General features: G+C 42.7%; 1 pseudogene; it reads right to left on the minus strand.

Annotated features, from left to right (window-relative positions):
* Positions 1-19078: 19078 nt before the first annotated feature.
* Positions 19079-20827, minus strand: LOC720055 (tight junction-associated protein 1-like; annotated as a pseudogene).
* Between the last annotated feature and the right edge of the window lie 359 nt (positions 20828-21186).

The following is a 21186-nucleotide window of genomic DNA, read 5'->3' on the forward strand; positions in this document are numbered from 1 at the left end:
TATCCCTATCAAGCTATCATTGACTTTCTTCACAGAATTGAAAAAAACTTACTTTAAATTTCATATGAAACTTAAGAGCCCATACAGCCAAGACAATCCTAAGCAAAAAGAACAAAGCTGGAGGCATCACGCTACCTGTCTTCAAACTATACTAAAAGCCTACAGTAACCAAAACAGCATGGTACTGTTACCAAAACAGATATATAGACCAATGGAACAGAACAGAGGCCTCAGAAATAACGCCACACATCTACAACCATCTGATCTTTGACAAATCTGACAAAAACAAGAAATGGGGAAAGGATTCCCTATTTCATAAATGGTGCTGGGAAAACTGACTAGTCATATGCAGAAAGCTGAAACTGGATCTCTTCCTTACACCTTATACAAAAATTAACTCAAGATGGATTAAAGACTTAAACATAAGACCTAAAACCATCAAAACCCTAGAAGAAAACCTAGGCAATACCATTCAGGACATAGGCATGGGCAAGGACTTCATGACTAAAACACCAAAAGTAATGGCAACAAAAGCCAAAATAGACAAATGGGATCTGATTAAACTAAAGAGCTTCTGCACAGCACAAGAAACTATCATCACAGTGAACAGGCAACCTGCAGAATGGGAGAAAATTTTTGCAATCTATCCAACTGACAAAGAGCTAATATCCAGAATCTACAAAGAACTTAAACAAATTTACAAGAAAAAAATAAACAACCCCATCAAAAAGTGGGTGAAGGATATGAACAGACACTTCTCAAAAGAAGACATTTATGTGGCCAATAAACATATGAAAAAAAGCTCATCATCACTGGTCATTAGAGAAATGCAAATCAAAACCACAATGAGATACCATCTCACATCAGTTATTATGACAATCATTAAAAAGTCAGGAAACAACAGATGCTGGAGAGGATGTGGAGAAACAGGAAAGCTTTTACACTGTTGGTGGGAGTGTAAATTAGGTCAACCATTGTGGAAGACAGTATGGCAATTCCTCAAGGATCTAGAACCAGAAATACCATTTGACCCAGCAATCCCATTACTGGGTATATATCCAAAGGATTATAAATCACTCTACTATAAAGACACATGTACACGTATGTTTATTGTGGTACTGTTCACAATAGCAAAGACTTGTAACCAACTCAAATGCCCATTAATGACAGACTGGATAAAGAAAATGTGGAACATATATACCATGGAATACTATGCAGCCATAAAAAAGGATGAGTTCACGTCCTTTGCAAGGACGTGGATGACACTGGAAACCATAATTCTCAGCAAACTAACACAAGAATGGAAAACCAAACACTGCATGTTCTCACTCATGAGAATAAGAGGGAGTTTGAACAGTGAGAACACATGGACACAGGGAGGGGAACATCACATACTGGGACCTGTCAGGGGCTGGGGGGCTAGGCGAGGGATAGCATTCAGAGGAATACCTAATGTAGGTGATGGGTTGATGGGTGCAGCAAACCACCATGGCACGTGTATACCAATGTAACAAACCTGCACATTCTGCACAGGTACCCCAGAACTTAAAGTATAATAATAATAATAATATATACTGCCAATCAACTTAACCTAATTTATAGAGCAAGCACTCTATCCAACAGCAGAATGCAAATTATTTTCAGGTACACATAGAACATTTATCAAGACAAACCATATTCTGGGCCATAAAACAAGTCTCAATACATTTCAGAGGATTCATGTCATAAAAAGGATATTTTGTGTCCACAATGGAATTGCATTCTAAATAAGTAGTAGAAAAATATCTGGAAAATCCCCTAATATCTGTAAACTAAATAACATACTTCTAAACAACCCATGAGTCAAGGAAGAATTCCAGAGAGAAACTAGAAAATATTTTGACCCAAATACAATTGAAAACACAATTGATCAAAGTTTGGGGTTACTGCCAAAGTAGTACTTAGAGGGAAATTTATAGCACTCACTGCCTGTGTCAGAAAAGATGAAAGATCTCAAATCAATGACCTCACCTTCTACCTTAAGAAACTAGAAGAAGGGCATATGAAATTCAAATTAAGGAGAAGAAAGTAAAAAACCAGAGCAGGGAAGACAGGGAGGGAAGAAATACAAAGAGGCAGGAAGACACTTTTGGCAGGTGTTGGATATACTCATCATCTTGATTGTGGTGATAGTTTGACAGGTATGTACATATGTCAAAACTTATCAAAGAGTATACTTTCAATATGTGCAGTTATATTATATATGTCAGTTCTACCTAAATAAAGTTGCTTTGAAAACACAATCCAGATAGAACAGTGTTATCTTTGTTTTAATTTAGCAGTTTATCTCTTTAAGTATCTATGCAATTTCTTGAGCCTTTTCCCTGCTTAAGAATGATCTACCACAAAAGTGAAGAAGATGACAATGCAGGTGGCTATTTGCCAAATGGATGTAATAAAACCTGACTCTGCTAACTTCACAGGGTTCTGTGAAGATCAAAAGTGATAACGAACAGAGCTCATTACAAAGTTAGAACGTGTTATAAAAATGTAAGGGCTTATCTCTCTAGTTTCAGGTTTCCTGGTGAAGTGAATAATAAAACTAACTAGAGCCAAATTTGGAAGTGAATAAAATTTGTCTTTGATATTCTCTCTCCCGGCCCTGATGCCCTCATGCTGTAACTCCCAAAGCCAGGGAAAGTGTAACCAGGGCCTTGTTCTGCCAACTCTTTTTCCTTTTCTTTCTGCTAAACTCGTATCAAGCTTTTGGTCTCTCCTGGAGATCCTACTCTCAATTAAATGACAGGGGGTGCTAAATGAGCAATTCAAATAAGTGAATTTCTTAAAAGCTATTACTTATACGTTATCTTTGTCTCCGATTAGCTTACTATGCCTTAACACTGGCTAAATTTTACCAATATTAACAAAATTCTTTATTAAGTGGCCCTTACTAGGGCATTTGGAGGTAGATAGCCCCTTAATCAGTTTATCCTTTCAGAGACTGAACCCTTTTTGGAAACTCCTTCTGTTGAATGTACAATGCTAGAGTTTTCTGCTCTAGTTATTTTATCATAAGCCAGGGATCTATTACATGAACATTCCTAGAACGCCTATAAATCTCTTCCCTCTCCCCCAACCCATGTGTGCACACCTTTAAAAATAATAAGAAAACAAAGAAGCTCCAATCAGTAACAGCATTGCAATGTTCAATTTCATCCCTTATATATCACATTGAGATTATAATTAAATCATTAAAATGCATTGCTAATCTGTAAATCTGGACTAATTAGCATAAGTGTACTCGGTAATTACTAAGCACAGGGTGTGTGCTTGTGACTTTAATAGACTTTTGGACTATTAAGCCTGTCTGAATGCTGCTCCCCACATGATGGCTCAGGAGCTTCTAAAGGAGCTTTCCCCAGTTTTGTTCTGTATACCAGGACAGTGATATTGGTTTTACTTCAAAAAAGAAAAAAAAAAAAAGAAGCAGGTAATAGGTTCACACAGGTCACTACTAGATCTCCAGTAAGCTCTCTTAACCTGTTTTTGTTTTGTTTGTTTTTCACCTGGATCCAGTCTGAGATATTCTAGCTTGTCTTTTGGAATAAAATATAAAAAATGGACTTATTGATAGGATCAGTATTCTGGGATCTTTCTGAGAAAATTATCATAAAAGATAATTTAGCCAGTTGGTAACTTCACTTGCCTAAATGTCCTTCAATCTTTCATCACCCAAATAATGTTGGGGGATGCTACAGTCACAAGTTTATTGCATTGAGAGTGGATGGATTTTGTTTGTTTTCATGCCATTAAATTTCAGTATGTCATTATTGTTCTAGGATGTAGCCATTTCTGGATACATCCAAGAATTCTTGACAGACATGCAATGTAAATGTGCACTGCACAGCTCCATTGTGAAGTAAGGGTCCATATCCTCATCAGTTAGCCACGCCTTGCCCTTCTCTTGCATTACTCTGTACTGCACACTTTTCTCTGGAGCCATAGTATTTGGTCACAGGTGCTTACTCCCGTTCACCAGGGTCCCAATTCACCAGCCTCCTAATCCCTGATCACAAAACTGAGTGGGAAGAAAACCATCTCTTCTTTCTTCCTGTCTACCTTTTGTCATCTCCTACATTGGTATTATTCTGTCCTCTCTCTAGGCTCATGGTCTGGCAATGGGCTTTGCAGGAGACAGTAAGGTAACATGGAGGTCCTCACAAATTGGAAATAACTCAATACCTCATCCTGCCCTCTGCCCAAAGGTTACTGGATGGGTAAAGTGAGATTTTAAAACTTGGCTTATTTTCTCCCGAAACATGACCAATAACTAGGGAATCCTCTCAACCACTTCTTCCAAAAGAAAAAATTACAATGAAGGGGGAAAATGGGCTTTGGGAGTAGTAAAATGCTAAACACAACTTCTAAATTTAGAAGCAATAGACTTCCCTAAATTCTCCCTAAACTGACCAGCCAATGTGCTCCTTCCTTTCTTATATCTAAAAGGTTCCTTCTAACACTGTTCCTACAAGATCTTTGGGACCAATAAGCACCTTGATTAGTTTTGGGCTGTTATCAGATGTGGTCCCTTCCTATAGCCTTCATTTCCTAAGGTCCTGGGCTTTGGTATGTGGCTGTGACAGTTTTTTAAATATTATTATTGGCCAGGCATGGTGGCTCACGCCTGTAATCCCAGCACTTTGGGAGGCCAAGGCAGGCAGATCACCTGAGCCTAGGAGTTTAAGACCAGCCTGGCCAACATGGAAAAACCTGTCCCTACTAAAAATACAAATAAAAAACAAAATTAGCCAGGCGTGGTGGTGGGCACCTGTAGTCCCAGCTGCCGGAGAGGCTGAGGCAGAAAAATTACTTGAACTCAGGAAATGGAGGCTGCAGTGAGCCGAGATCACGCCACTGCACTCTAGCCTGGGTGACAGAGTGAGACTCCATCTCAAAATATATATATATATAATTATATATATATATGTATTATTGCTAATCTACAGGGTGGGAGTAGATTCATCCTGGCATTTCCCCCCCCCCCTTCCATTTATTCAAACAAGTAGCTCTTTGCTTATTCTCAGGAGAGGTGTGTGGCAGAGTAAAAAACGTAACTAGCTGGCAAATCATTCTGGTTTTTAAGTTCCAAAAGCTGAAACACTTAGGAGAAGGGGATTCTCTGGTAAAAACAAAATGTCTTAGCCTGAACTATGAATGGAGACCATTTTCCCCAATTTGGGGGAAGTAAGATAGGAGAGAGGAGTGCTCTCTACCCTACTTCTTGACCCTGCCTGCATGGCAGCAACAAGATGCCAGTGAGTGAGATCCATGGGTCTGCAGAAAAGAGGAATCCAGAACTCCCAACTTTCTGGTTACAGTTGAGGAAACAGCAAGTCCTTACAAAAGAAAACGCAACACAGACCCCAAATGATGGATGAGAGAATGTTGGCTGAGTGCATACCTACTAAGACCTCATCCTCAGTCCTCACCTCCCCTCCGCTGCCTGGAAATCCTCTGTACCTGAACCCTTTTCAGTTCAGAAAGGCTTTGTCATTTCTGGTAAGAATCCACACTGTCAGTATAAGTTTGTAGTGAAAACTCCCTACTAGGACCTCAAAAATGTAGGTGTAGTCTTCTGTCTCTTAACTAGATGGACTGCCTATGGGTGTTTTTTTCAGTCCAAAGGACAAGAAGAGACAAATATTCCACATTTCAGACAGGAAGTACCAAAAAAGCAGAGACAAACCACGAGACATAGACAAAATCTGTACATTGCAAGACTCTTTCTAATCTTAATGTGTCAGTTCATTTTAAATTTCCTATTTGGTATAAAATATTCATTTTTGAATTTTGTTTTTTAAAATATGTATAATTTATGTTGGAATCTAGTATTGAGTAGCTTTTAAATTCTAAAAGATTAGTGAAAAGCACATTGTTTAAGAAAATAGGAAATGTTTTCAGTTTACCTTAATCTTAAAGAATGCGGCTGGACGCAGTGGCTCACGCCTGTAATCCCAGCACTTTGGGAGGCTGAGGCGGGCAGATCACAAGGTCAGGAGTTCGAGACTATCCTGGCCGACATGGTGAAACCCCGTCTCTACTAAAAATACAAAAATTAGCCAGGCTTGTTGGCACGTGCCTGTAGTCCCAGCTACTCAGGAGGCTGAGGCAGGAGAATCGGAGGATCTCTTGAACCCAGGAGGTGGAGGCTGCAGTGAACTAAGATCGTGCCACTGCACTCCAGCCTAGGCGACAGAGCGAGACTCTGCCTAAAAAAAAGAAAAAAAAAAAAGCAATGTCGTGCAGTACCTACAGAAAGCAAAATTGGGAACGAGGGCATAATTAATCTGATGCAAGGATCAGATTTCTGCACTGAAATAAACTACTCAAAGCTTTATGTAAATGAAACATAAACCATGGAATCTCAGTAGAAATTGCTATAATTCTAAAAATGTACTCTTTTATAAATTGTAGAAGAAATAGATAATCTGGGAATGTTTCAAATCCACAGAAAAAATCAACTTAAAGCTTCTGGAAAAAGTTTAAAGATGTATTTTTTCAGGAATTACTATATTTTAATATAATCTGGTTCTATTTTCTTACATTTTTAATTGGTTTCTAGCAGTTTGAGTTCATACAGCAATAAAGTATTTATCCAGAAGCCTCCAAGAAACTGAAATTCTATAACGGGAATGTATACAATTAAAAGAAAGATACTGGTACATATATGCAAAGTAAAATTAGAGTGGTGAGCCAGGAATCAAAAGAGGGTTTGGGGGTAAAACCTTCAGAACTTATATTTATAAGTACTGTTTTTTTTAATTATATGGAATTCAAGGTATCATCTTGATTTCCAGCAGGAAAATTAAAGACTATGAATATCACTGCATTAAAATAATACTAATTAGAAAAATCATGTCATAAATTGCAAACTTTGGTTATCAGTACATAGTGTGATATATATAGTTTTTAAGGAAGCATTGCAATGTTATGAAAAAGAGAAGAACATGTAGCTCAGAAAATAAATCAAGAAGTTAGGAAGTTTTAAGATAAATACAGAATTCAGTAGAGTTCAACTGAATATGTGAAAATGTGAGGTTCTAATGTTACTAGAAATTAAATAATGAGAGTCAGAATTATTCAGTCAAAACTCATATACACGAATCTTGTACCATTATATATGAAACAGAATCTTGAAAACAGCATCTGAATCTTTACTGCCAGAGATTTAGGTGTGGAGGCTGACTGGATTTTCATTCACGACCCTGATGGAACATCCTGAACCCTATTTACGTTGTTTTAAGAGTGATTCCATAACCTCAAGAGGTGAAGAAGTCAGTGATTTAGCTCATTCCCCTGGGTTATATTAAACAGAACCTTGAAAACTGAGCATCTGAATCTTTTTATCATCTCTATGTAGAGAGGTAAGGGGACTCCCCCATTTTCTTTAATTCCTACCTCTACCAGGAAAAGCCTTCACTTTCTGAAAACTAAGAAATATCAACTACTGGCTGGGCATGGTGGCTCATGCCTGTAATCCCAGCACTTTGGGAGGACGAGGCGGGTGGATCACCTGAGGTCAGGAGTTCAAGACCAGTCTGGTCAACATGGTGAAACCCTGTCTCTACCAAAAATATAAAAATTAGCCAGGCGTGGTGGCACACACCTGTAATCCCAGCTACTTGGGAGGCTGAGGCAGGAGAATTTCTTGAACCCAGGAGGTAGAGGTTGCAGTAAGCCGAGATTGTGCCACCGCACTCCAGCCTGGGTGACAGAGTAAGACTCCCTCTCAAAAAAAGAAAAAAAAAGAAATATCAACTACTAAAAGACAAGGCCTTCAAATTGAAAGCAAACAAATAACTGAATGAAAATATCAAATACTTATTTAACCATACAGAATGAGGAGTTATGGATGATTCGGATAAAGAAAGGTGACTGTACATTCTTAGTGGGATGCAGCTAAGAACAAAAAGAACTGTATAGAAAATCTTGAACTTTACTTTGTAGGTTTATTGTTTAATATTATATTGTTATTTTGAAACTATTCTTTTTTTAACCAGATTAAGAAAATAAGTAACTATATTTACTGTGTTCAAAATCAAAACATTAGGAAGGAATTCTGTACCATAAGAGATAAATGTAAAATAACAATATGAAAAGAGAAAAATCACAAACCTTTTCTAGCTCTGTTCATTGAAATGAGCCAAGAGCAATGATAACCACACAGTGCCCCCTTAGCATTCAGATTCTGGTCTCTGATACTATTCTTTCACTAAAAGGAACCATGACTCCTTCAAACATGACTGATTCCATGTCTGGGGCAGAAAGGCACAAGGGGAGCCAGGAAAATAGGATTGTACCAGAAAGCAACAAAACTTTCAATGAGTATTGGCTCATGTTATAAAGAATGGAGCAAAAGTTTTTGAAGTCTTCAGCATTAAAAAGAAAATAATTACTATAGGTGACTGAAATACAGTAAGTCTATGAAAAACCATGCTTCCATAATGATACACAAAAAGAAACCATAACAGATGATTTCAAGAGTAGGTGAATAGAACAGAATGGCCAGGCACAGTGGCTCACGCCCGTAATCCCACCAGTTTGGGAGACCGAGGCAGGTGGATCACCTGAGGTCAGGAGTTCAAGACCAGCCTGGCCGACATGGTGAAACCCTGTCTCTACTAAAAATATAAAAACTAGCCAGGCGTGGTGGTGGACGCCTGTAATCCCAGCTACTTGGGAGGCTGAGGCAGGAAAATTTCTTGAACCCAGGAAACGGAGGTTGCAGTGAGCCGACACAGTGCTACTGCACTCCAGCCTCGGCGACAGAGTGAGACTCTGTCTCAATTAAAAAAAAAAAAAAAAAAAAAAAAGAACAGAATGCATTTCTATGGAGTTTTATTTCTCATTCATGAGGCATTATTGATTATTGTATCAATACAGAATATAGAAACTAGTAAATACATCAGTTGAAGGGCATTTTCTGATGCCAGGGGAATATCAGAATGGCCAATAAACTGCAATCTCAAGTCAGACAAAGAGAAATGAAATATCTGGAATTCAATTGTATATAAACGTAAGTATCCTTAAGATATGTATGGCCCTAAGAATATGAATCAACAGGAAAGGTATTAACATATCTCAAGAAACCATCAACTTCTACGTTCTTTGAGGAGAATTACATTACAATATCATAAGATTTTATCAACTCGGATGGAAACTACAGACTTATTATGTAATGTAATAACATTATCCCAGGGAAATGGGCTAAGTCACTGATCACTTACCTCTTGAGGTTATGGAATCACTCTTAAAACAACATAAATGGGGTTCAGGAGGTCCTATTAGGGTCATGAATGAGAATCCAGTTGGCCTCCATGCCTAAATCTTTGGCAGCAAATATCTTCATTGATTTGGTATGATAATTTTTCCCTAGGTGGGATAACACAGAATTAGGTATAGAGATGTTTAAAAGAAGTAAACTAATGTATTTATATGTTTGTGTTAAGAAGGAAGCTCTGTATATCTGATTATATATTCATGATACATGAGAGATTTCACCTTGTGACAGCCATGTAAATATAATTTGAAATGTGTAATTAATTAACAGTTATGATTTCAAAGTACAATCTTATTAAATTTTCAGTACTGAAACATCTAAGACCTTTAGGCATCTTATTTTTATAGATTTAATTTTTTAAAAGTATTTAGTTCCCAGGCAGATTTGCTTATCAGACCACTAAAATATTAAAAAGGACCACGCTCAAGGTGGGGCAGCTGCTAATGCTGCTTTTTGCAGAGATACATGGACTGTCAGCCCTCTATCCTGTCCTCAGATCCTATCTGCCCCATCCCCACAATGGGACTTCACCAAAAGGAACACTGCTTGGACAGTGTTCACTGCTGACAGTTCCTCAGCAGCCTGCCTTTCCTATCCTGTTTACCATATCCTGCCAGGAATCTTGTGACCTCTGAGTCCTTCCTCCCATCTTAGTCCAAGCCTCCCCCCATAGGGTACCCATAAGTAAAGGGCGATAGATGATGGAATAAATAAAAAATACCAAATTTATACTGGGATTTTCCAATATAGCCTCTCTCAGTATATGTCAGCTACTCTTTGTGCTACTTGTAATGCAGGAAAATTGCAACAAATGTGACATAGGACACAACTGGAGTTGAAGGTCCTTTACCTGCAAATTGATTTTATTGACTGTTTGCAGGTAGTGGGATACTCCCATGTCTGAGTAGTAATGTGCCTTTTTTTTTTTTTTTTTTTTTTTCTGGATGGCCCAAGGCTTTCCTCTGCAATAGGAGGATAGTGCTATTACTGATTTTTTTTTTTTAATGCTTCAGGAATACATTTTTTCACTGGAAAGTTCCTCTTAATATGAAATCAGACCAAGGCTTCTAGTTTATGGAACAAAATTTTCACCACCTATCTAAAGCTGTAAAAAACAAATTTCAGACACACACTCTTTACCACCCTCAAAACTCTTACAAAGTGGAAGCAAAGGCAAAATGTCCAATATTAAGCAAGGACTAAGTACATTCTGCCATGAAACAGGCCTTAATAAGAGGCCTAAAGCCCTTCAAATTTTGAATGTTTAAAAGAAGTAAACTTCCTGTGGGCTGCAAGTCACTGGACTGTGCACTAAACCCTCATGAGATTGTCCTCTAGCTAGTAGTCCAGCGATTGCCCTCAAATGTTGAAGGATACATTGCAGTCTTAAAGTCAAGAGCTAATGTCTACAGTTCCTTTCAGTATGTGTTCAGGCTACAGACCAACATGGGAATCCACACCAAGATATCCATGTCAGCCAGGGGACTAGGTCTATGCAGGAAATTCCAGAGAACGAACCACCTCAAACTCAGAAGTGCTGGATCCTTCAAAGTTCCCTGGACCCACCTACATACACAGCTGTGTGGACTCCAGACCACCCAACAGAAACATAAACCTAACTGCAACCTTTTCCCCACCTATGAACCATAGAGCCAAGGATTCAAACCACAACCCCCACCAAAAACAGGGCAAATCTAACTCTTCAGCAAAATCCAGATACAAATTAAGATATTAAAGGCTAGATGAGAACCCTTAGGTTCGAAAGCCCTGTGTCATCTTTAGTCTAGAAGGAATAAGGGAGTCATTTTTGGCACCCATGATTCACTGAGGTAAAGACCACAATGAAGTCTCAATGAAGTGCATGGACAGATAACTCCAGGACTAATTATATGAACTGGGAACCAACTGAGCTAATACCAGCCAAGTCTTCTTACCAGTGCTCACCTTGCTTACTTTTGTAGTTTGCCATCATCTATCAGGAAGGTGTTTCTTTCCTGCATCCCACCATGTTCATCTCCCTGGAATGTCTCTTATGGTGATGATGAACAAGTGTAACCCTTGGCAAGGCATATTCATAGCCAAGTTCATGTACAGGTAAAAATGTGTGGACTCACAAATCCACAGAGGACGGACTATAAGAGGAAATTAGCTCCTATAATAAAAGACGTTGCATGTCAATGATTAGAAGAGAAAAAGTGTCAGCAAAATGAGAGATCCCTAATGTTTCATCAGACAAACACAGTGACCTCCTTTCCTTTTCAAATGAATGTTACCAGTACCACTTTTAAATAACCTTTTGGAAGTTTGTTAACTAATGTCTATTTCTTGCACTTTGCTGAGTATCACTGGGTTTCACCTTTTCTAGCTGAAGATTACAAAACTACCCATCCCCCACTATCACAAGACAATTCTTGCAACAGGATCTTAGCTTATACTCATGTATAAAAGAGCCTGCAATTTTGACACAAGGATCTAGAGTGTAGTGTGCCCCAGCCTCTAGCTAGTGAATAGTTCTCTACATCTTTGGCATAATACACTTCTTATTAACAGTAAAGAATTAACACTTCTTATAAACAGTAAAGAATTAAAAATTCTGAGTCCCCACTCTTTTTTACCACAACAACTTTGAGAAAACTAAGAAAGCTACATTTTATGCACACCTGAGTTTGGGACTGAGATTTATTGTTGCCACAGGTGCATATGAACAGAATTTCTAAAGTTGGAAGCATGGGGCAATTCCTACTGGCGGCTTCTATGGGAACCAGGCTACCAAGTCTAAAGAAAGCAAGGTGAGAAAGGAGAGCCAAGACAGAAACCCAAGGGTGTCTGAAAACACAGATGCACACATAGCAAGGCACAGTGCAGGCAGTTAGAATGTAGGAGGAGCCTGAAAGATTTAATTCCCTGAGCCAATGAATACAGTACATTTTTAGCTGCTTTCTGCAGACCTGAGCAGGGAAGGCCTGAGACTTGGGATTGCTTTGGACATGCCTTTCAAATATCTGTTTAACATTAACAGGGGTGGGAAAACTGATTTTTTATTAATAAAACAGAGTCATTTAATAATTTACTTTCACCGTGAAGCTATTTTAACAGCATGTTTCCTGCTAGTCTTCATTCATGTTCTCCATTTTTCTTTTGCATATTTCTGAGCCAAACAATTTCCTGAGAGTCACACTAAAGGATTTTAAAGTTTAATTAATAAATCTTTTGCTGCTATTATCAGCACTATGCCATGCATTATTAGGTGTCAAAATTAGGTGTCAAAATTTCAACTGATTTGGACTGTAAAGTGAGTTTGTGGTAGTGTTGTTTGTTTGGTTTTTCTTTTTAATTTTCACTTGAGGATGTTGTCAGTTTTGGAAAGAGCAGAACCAATTTACACGTCACTAGTTCCGTGAAGTCATGTATGGAAACCTGAATAAACTGGCACGATATTGCTAGTTTATTCCAGTAATGTTTTAGGGCCCATCTAGATTGGCACTGTGGAAAGCCTTCCAGCTGGCTGCCTCTTAATTGGCTCACTGGATGACTGGCCCAGGTGGGGGAAGAATGCTCCATGAGGTTAAGGGTATTGCTGAGGAGTGGCCACATCTCCCAGATTGGCCTTAAGAAAAAAAAAACAAAAACACTAATTTTTCCGGCATATTTCTGCAGTGGGAGGCAACTGTCCATGACTGCTCCTGTAACTCGTGCTTGTCTCAGTGGACCACATACTGGAGTTGACAGTGGCATTACCATATGCTCAGCAACTCCCTAAATCTGCATTCTTGCCCCTATACATGTAGTGGTACTTCGTGAGAGGAGGAGATGGAGTCACTCAGGCATGGGAGTGAAGGGCAGGCTTGCCACAGAAGAGAGGAGGGATAGAATGCAGTGGGTGTGCATAGAGGAAGCGGGTTACAGTAGATAGGAGGACTTAGCTCCAAAAGCAAATTCATTCCACCTGATCCATTTAATCTAGGCACTAATTGTAACTTTCACCTGTCCTCTGTCATTTTTTCAGTGATACTTTGGCATTCTCAGCAAGGAGAGGGGCATGAGCAGAAGCTGCTGCCTAGTTCCTATTCCCACCCAGCTCCTTAGTGATGATATTGTCTGAATCCCTCCACCCAATTCTTTCACAGTGTGGAAATAATCTCAAGTCTCTAAGGGAAATGAAAATCAGATCACTCTCTGGAAAAGTTCAGGAGTTTTGTATAAAGGCCAGGGAATGGGGCATTAATCCTAAGTGGTTAAATGAACTGTTAAAACAAATTGGGTTTTTGGGCTTATTATTGGCCTAGACCAAGACACAGTACTTAGTACTTGGGGATAGGAAATAAATATATGTGAAAAATGAAACAAGGTCATATGCTAGAAGTTGTTAGAAACTCCCTCATGGATACTTTTGTCTTATGTATGTGGTCCCCAAGACAAATAAAGAAGAGATGATTCTAAAGAGGGAAGGGAGGGTGATTTGAATCTTCTAATTCAGTGTTCTCGACCAGGAATGATCTTATCCCCTTTGGGACATTTGGCAATGTCTAGAGATGTTGTTGGTTGTCACAACTGGGGGCTGCCACTGGCACCCAGTGAAGAGGGGCCACTAGCCTTAGCACTCTACAATGCACAGGACAGCCCCCACCACAAGGAATTATTTGGCGCAAAATGTCAATAGTGTTGAAGCTGACAAACCCTGAACTAGAGCAATGGTTCTCACACTTCAGTGGGCATGAGAATCACCTACAGGATTTCTTAAAAACAGTGCTGGGGCTGGGCACGGTGGCTCACGCCTGTAATCCCAGCACTTTGGGAGGTTGAGGTGGGCGGATCACCAGGTCAGGAGTTCGAGACCAGCCTGATCAACATGGTGAAACCTTGTCTCTGCTAAAAACATGAAAAATTAGCCGGGCGTGGTGGTGCACGCCTGTAATCCCAGCTACTCAGGAGGCTGACGCAGGAGAATCACTTGAACACAGGATGTGGAGGGCAGGAGAATCACTTGAACACAGGATGTGGAGGTTGCAGTGAGCCAAGATCGTGCCACTGCACTCCAGCCTGGGCGACAGAGTGAGACTCCATCAAAAAAAAAAAAAAAGTGCTGGATCCCACTCCACTTTCCAATTCAGTAGATAGGTGTGGAGTCAGAATCTGCATTTCTAACAAGTTCCCAGGTGACACTGAGGCTGATGTTCTGAGGAGCATATTTTTGAGAACCCCTGCCCTAGTTCTTCCCCCCAGTTGCCCTTTAAATTATCCCCCTGCTTGAGAATGTGGTTACACCGACCTTAGCCTGGAGCGTTGATGCTATCAACGCTCACAAAGGAGAAAGCAAGAAGCTCCCTTTTAAGCAAGGAGACTTCCCAGAGACTTAATTAAAGTTTGGGAAAGTATCCCAGGAGGTGGGGGTGGGAGGGGGTCAATAAAATTGATCCAAATAAATTCCTTGCACATACAAAATAAAACTCACATGCACAAAAAGAAATTTGATCAATAAATTAGTAAATTCAGAGTGAGGAGGGAGTAATTAACAGGCCCATTTAAAGTGCGGAATACATTAAATACAGAATGAGTGACTCCACTGGGACCACTGAAGCAGGAAACACCGATGCGTTTGAGAGGCCTGGAAGATTGGAAACATATTTCAACAAGGAGAAAAGAGGAGAGAGAATGGAGAGCCCAGAATGATGAAGATGCTGGGTGGGGGTGGGGGTGGGGGTGGGGGCGGAGGAGGAGGAGGGATATGTATCAGAGCCTTGGGAACCTTGGATTTTGAAATCCTACAAAGTTTAACAAAATTGCAGCTTTGCTCTGGTGTATCTCCCGGGCATAGGAAACTTTTAAGTAACCTGCTGCAAGAGCTATTCAAGCCACACCTGGTCCCGAGCAGTTACTATGTGGAGTCTCTTTATATTGGAGTAAACGAAAGGTTTAATCCCAATTGGAGCACAGCAAAACCTTATTCATTGAGAACAATCCCAGGGTTATCTTGGACACCTTGCCAATCTACAAGATCCCCTGCCAGAAAAGCTGAGGCAAAGCGGACTCCACTACCAGTTTAAGCCAGAGTGGAGGACCACATAGCCCATGGTAGAGGGAAGTAAAGTTCTGAGGCAATTCACTATTGAAGGCAAATAAATAGCTGTCCTATATAGACACTCACATACTAAACATTTTCCCCAAAAGGTGGGACATGAAGGAAACCAAATGTATGACTCATGGCAGAGCCATAATTGTATAAATTGCTAAGATAATCCAAGTTACACCTAACTTTTAGGTTCTCAATAAATGTTAGATAGCTTGCTTTGAGCTTGATTTCAGGGTCCAGTTCCCCATTTCACCCCCAAAGGAGTCCTGTTGGCAACTTGGCAATGGAAAACTAAATTGGATCAGCAGTGAACACGAATCATTGTAATAATTCCTTTATATGTGGCGGAGAACAACATCTTGGCCAATAACTGCATCAACAAGAAGCAGAACTCTTCTCTGCCTCTGTCATACCCCCTGAGACTTACATGAAATTTAAGTACTAGTTTATCATATAATGATGTTCAGTCTAGTTCCACGCATTTCACTCCGGATTTGTGAAGGGCTGGGAGGTGATTTTCGCTTTCAATGGAGACGTGGTCCCCTGAGACCATTAAGAAGACTCTTTCCAAGCCTGGGAAACATAACTCTGGTATTGAGGGAGGAGCCCACAGTGCAATTCAGAAGACATTAAAGCAGGTGTCTTCAAATATCTCTGAGCCTCATTTTCCTCACAGGTATATTAGGACCCAGCTTAGCCTTAGTGAAGCAGGTGAGAGGTTGCTATGTTTAAAGCTGCTTCCTCTGTTTTTTAATTTCCCTCTGCCATTTTCAATCAGGACTTCCTCATTAGCTGGATGGGAAAGTTTGCAGAGCCAAACCTGCAGCAGATTCCCTCAGGCGATGTTTTAGTTCTAGTGCTTCCCCAGGCTTTAGGCATAAAAGCGCCTCCCAGGGTGAGGTGACTTGCCACACATTTGGCTGACACCTGCCTATGAAGAGAGACGTCTGAAACCACTTTCCCAGAGCAGCCCTGAAGCAGTCAAGTCAGTGAAGTCTTTAGCAGGCTTTCTTCCTAGTCAGACACAGATCCCGATGCACAGCCCGAGGATGAATTCTTAGTCTAGTAAGCACTTCCAACCTGCTGGTCAAGCCTTTGCTGTCACCACGTGTGGCTTACATACCTCTCAAAATGTGAGGTCAGTTAAAAGGCATAAAGCTGCAAAGTCCCAGACTCTAAGAGGGAGCAGGCCATGCAGTCTAAACTCCGTTTGGACTGCAGCATCCCAGATAAAGAGGCATCCCACCTTGGAATGTTATGCCCAGACCGTTTATTCCCCGAAGAAGACCACCAGAGTCCAGAGTCAAAGCTAAGCAGCAAGGATCTTTATTACAGGTTCGAACCTGGAACTCTCCCTCGCTCGTGAAATGAGACGGGCAGGAGAGCTCCCCCACTGAGCTCCGAGCAGTGTTATATAATCTAAGAAAAGTGGGCATAGAGTTATTATACAAATCAGATATATGATTGGCTAGTGTTTGAACAAGGCGATTTGGCTAACTATGATTGGTTCCCGCCATTTCTGATATTTTGGTTCAAACTTTGAGGCGGGAGAGCAGGTTTATGGCAGCAAGAGTTTATCTTACTTAAACACGTCTTGTGACCTTGCCTCAGAACTTACAAAATCTCTGGTATGTGCAAAACAAAATCTCTGGTACATGCAGAAAACCAGGTACTCACAGAACTTACGAAATCTCTGGTATGTGCAAAGATTAGAGAGCAGAACAAGGGTGTAGCGGGTGGGGGGCGGGTACACATCTATCTTTGTGTCCTTTCAGGAACACCTCTACTGGGAGGAAGCTCAGCACCCCACGAGGCAGCCTCTTCCACTATTGAACAGATCTAATAATTAAAAGCCCATCCTTTTACCCAGTCTCCATCTGCCTCCCAATGTTTCCTGTGGAGCTACATGGAATATGTCTGCTGATCCTGCTACCTGATGTTGTTTCCATTGTGTACTGTGTCTTAGCAATTATACTAGATGGTTTGTGAGGGCATGGACCATGTCTCCTGCTTCTTATGCATCACTATAGTGCTGGTGACCAGCTCTAAAATTACTGGGTAGTGTTCTTAGTTGTGCTCAGTCTCTTCACTTGTAATCACTGTTTCTTCCCAACCCCACCCTGTCAAGCCTGAATTATATTGATTCTAACTTCACCCTTCAGCTCATACCAGGGCACTATCATCCAGGGGTAAAGTTCATGGGCATCCTTGAGAAATGCCCACAGTAATGAAAACAATCTGCTTGAACTCCACATGATTCTTCCAACATACATGTGCATGTGTGCACACACACACACCATCAGTCTTTGTACCTACGTGAATGCAAACACAAATGAACTTTAAGGGCATCCTTGAAGGGGGAAACAAATATAAAATACAATATAGAGTCCGAGGAGGGTGACTGAAAAAGAGGAAGTGAGAGCATATTAGACTTCTTGCCTTAAGGTATTACCAGCACAACCGCAGCCAAGCATCTCTCTCCCGGAGCCATTTGTATCTGTGAGTCAGGTAGAAAGTGCAGAACCGTGGATCCCACCCATGGGAGGCAACCTCCGCCTCCTGGGTTCAAGCGATTCTACTGCCTCAGACTCCTGAGTAGCTGGGATGACAGGCATGCACCACCACGCCCAGCTAATTTTTTTAACCAATAAAATAGTTTGATTTTAAAATAGTCATCAAAGTGAAAATTTCGGCTGGGCGTGGTGGCTCAGGCCTGTAATCCCAGCACTTTGAGAGGCCGAGGTGGGCGGATCACTAGGTCAGGAGATGGAGACCATCCTGCCTAACACGGTGAAACTCCGTCTCTACTAAAAAAAAAAAAAAAAATCAGCCAGGAGTGGTGGCGGGCGCCTGTAGTCCCAGCTACTCAGGAGGCTGAGGCAGGAGAATGGCATGAACCTGGGAGGCGGCAGAGCTTGCGGTGAGCCAAGACCGCGCCACTGCACTCCAACCTGGGCCAAAGAGCAAGACTCCATCTCAAGAAAAAAAAAAAAAAGTAAAATTTCCCAAATCTGGGAGTAACAGTCTAGAGCCAGTGTTGGGAGGAGGGGCCAGGCCTCACTCAGAGCCCAGCTTGAGACCCCTGAACCCCACCCTCCCTTCCAGAGGGAGGGAGGAAACAGCTGAGGAGAGCCCTGAGTCGGTCCTCTCCCTCATCCCTGAGGCCAGCTGTGCTGGGCCCCTTGCGGCTAACAACTCAAGCAGAGGATTGGGGAGAAGGGAAACAGGTAGGAAACAGAAATTAGAGGTTAATAACTCCAACAACATCCACCCCCAAAAAAACAAAATAACAAACTTGACTATGAAAGGACGATGGAAGATGAATACTGATAAACTCTTCAGCTCCCCAGAACAGCCCAGTCTGGGCTGGGTTGAGCTGATTGGAGGAAAATCTTGAGACCCAACTGCATGTTACCTCTGGAGAATAAATATTCTAAGAAAAGGGGAAAACCATGAGGCAAGCCTCTGTGGTCAAAGTCAACGCAGCTGACAGGCCTGGTGCGGCCCACCTCCTGACCCCACTCACACAGGGAACAGCTGTGCAGGTCTGGATAGAGAAGAGGTCAAGGGCTTGGACTGGGGACCCTGAGCTGCCAAGGTGTGGGGCCTCCTTGCAGTTCCCATGCAGCAATGGCAGGAAGGCCAGCAGAGGCCCTAGTAGAGCTGGTTGCCCTGCTCCTGAGCCTGGATCAGGCTGTCCTTGCATTGCAGGCAGTGAACCCCCATTCTTTTGGGGCTGCGCTGGGGGTAGCTGGAGCTGGGGAGTGGCCAGGTCCTGCCCTCAGTGTGGGAAGTGCCAGGACCCTCCTCTGCGACATTGTTAATGAGCAGCAGGCTCTGGCGCTCTTCCTCAGGGCTGATGGGCAGGTTCAGCTCTTCTTCCTCCTCCCTGGAAAAGCCAGTCAGGTTCCCTGGGAAGCAAAAGCCTACTCTCTTTGGTTCCGGGAGAAGGTGCCTGGACCACCTCATCTCTGTCAACAGGGCTATGGGCAAAATGGCGCTGCAGCTCAGGGAGGGCATCACATTCAAAGGCTGTACCCTGAGCCACAGCGGCAGGTGGCGGAGTATGGTCCACAAATGTCCACTGCCAGCTGGCCAGCAGGTCCTCTTCAGAGGTGACAGACCTGGCTGGGGCACAGAGTGTTGGGGGCACTGAGCTGGGCTGGTGGTTGGGTGAGGCCTAGGCTGAGGCAGGGGTGCTGGGCACTGGGCTGGGGTAGGCCCGCTCACTCCCCTCCTCCACCAGGCTCAGCGAAATGGCCTGGCGGGTAGCGTAAGTGCAGTTGGGCAGGGGGCTGTTGCAGGGGATCCAAACCTTATCCTTGGAGAACTCTATGACCCTGCAGCCAGGATACAGTGGGTGTGGTGGAGATGGGGTGGGGTAGGGGCTCAGCTTCTCAAAGGCTGGCAGGGGCAGCTCTTCCTCCGGGGAGCCCCCAGCAGTACCCAGAGAGTGGCACTCCCCATTGGGTTGGGTGGTGGGACTGCCAGGAGCTGGGGGACTGGCTGGATTACCTGGGGCACCCTCACTGATGTCCACATGCACAAAGACATCTTCAGCCACGGGGCGCCCAGCGCTGCTTGACTGGGCTGAATTCAGCAGTAGAGACTCCGGATTCTGTAACACTCGGGCAATGACCAAAGTAGGCACCACAGCCGCTGGGGCTAGGCTGGAAGCAGGACCCGGGCTGGTGGCCTCTTGACCACTGCATAGTAGCTCACCACATGCTGTAGCTCACAGGGCAGATGGGACAACTCGTAGTTTTGGAAGTGGGACTTGTTGCACTTGAGGAGCTGCACAGCCAGGTTGCAGTCCCCCTAGTTCCGCTCGTTGAGCTCCTCCAGCTTGTTGATAGTGTTCTTGGCATCCAAGCAGCTTGTTGGTCAGTTCCACGATGTCCCAGTTCAGCGTCTGCCTATCCTTCTTGATCAGTGTGTGCAGCTTGTCCTCCAACTCCTGGTTGGTCTGCTGGGAAGCCATGTAGCTGTTCCACAGCCTGCAGAACTTATCCTTAAACTTGTCCAGCTCCTCGTGGCTCTGGCCCAGCTCCAGCTCCAGGCAGTCCTGCCCAATTTCCAGCTCACATTCCAGCACCTCAGTGTATCTCGTGGCCGAGGCCAGGCGCCGACGAAGCTCTTCATTATCCTGTTGCGAGAGCTTCATCCTTTCCAAGTCAGTCAGGGATTCCTCCTGCTCAAACCCGGATCCAGGAATTTCCAGTCGCAGCTCCCGATGCTCTGGTGGTGTCTTACGGTAGGGTTTCTTAGCAGGGGCTGCACTGGTCATTTTGGGAGGTGACACCTCCTCCACCTGCATCTGTTTGTCGGTAGCTCTTTCTGTTCCACTGTCCGGGAGTTAGCCCCCAGCTCTCCACATCCCACGGCCCCTCCACTTCCTTTAGCCAACAGCTCTTTCTACGTTGCCAGCTGCGTTCAGGCCGCCATCTTGCTGTGGGGAAGGCCAGGTAATGGCCAGGGCTGTGGGAATCCCCACGCACTTGGCGCCTCGCGTCATCGGGGGCGGGGCCCCTTTGTAATTGTTAAACATATGTATGTTTTGTCTCCTCCTGTAGACTGCAGTCTCATTAAAGGCAGGGACTGTGATGGTTATACTTCTGCATTTACTTCAAGGCCTGGTATAAAAAGGGGCACACAGCCAGGGCTTAATTAAATAAACGTTTGGTTTAGAAACATCTAGAACTGAAGACTAGCAGTAAGTCAGGTAGACAGCTTAACCTAAGATCCTTGCATTATTAAGAGTTTTTTGAAACACTAATTGCAAAGCATGCATCATCAT

The sequence above is a fragment of the Macaca mulatta genome, chromosome X, assembly GCF_049350105.2.
Source record: "Macaca mulatta isolate MMU2019108-1 chromosome X, T2T-MMU8v2.0, whole genome shotgun sequence".
NCBI classification, from domain to species: Eukaryota; Metazoa; Chordata; class Mammalia; order Primates; family Cercopithecidae; genus Macaca; species Macaca mulatta.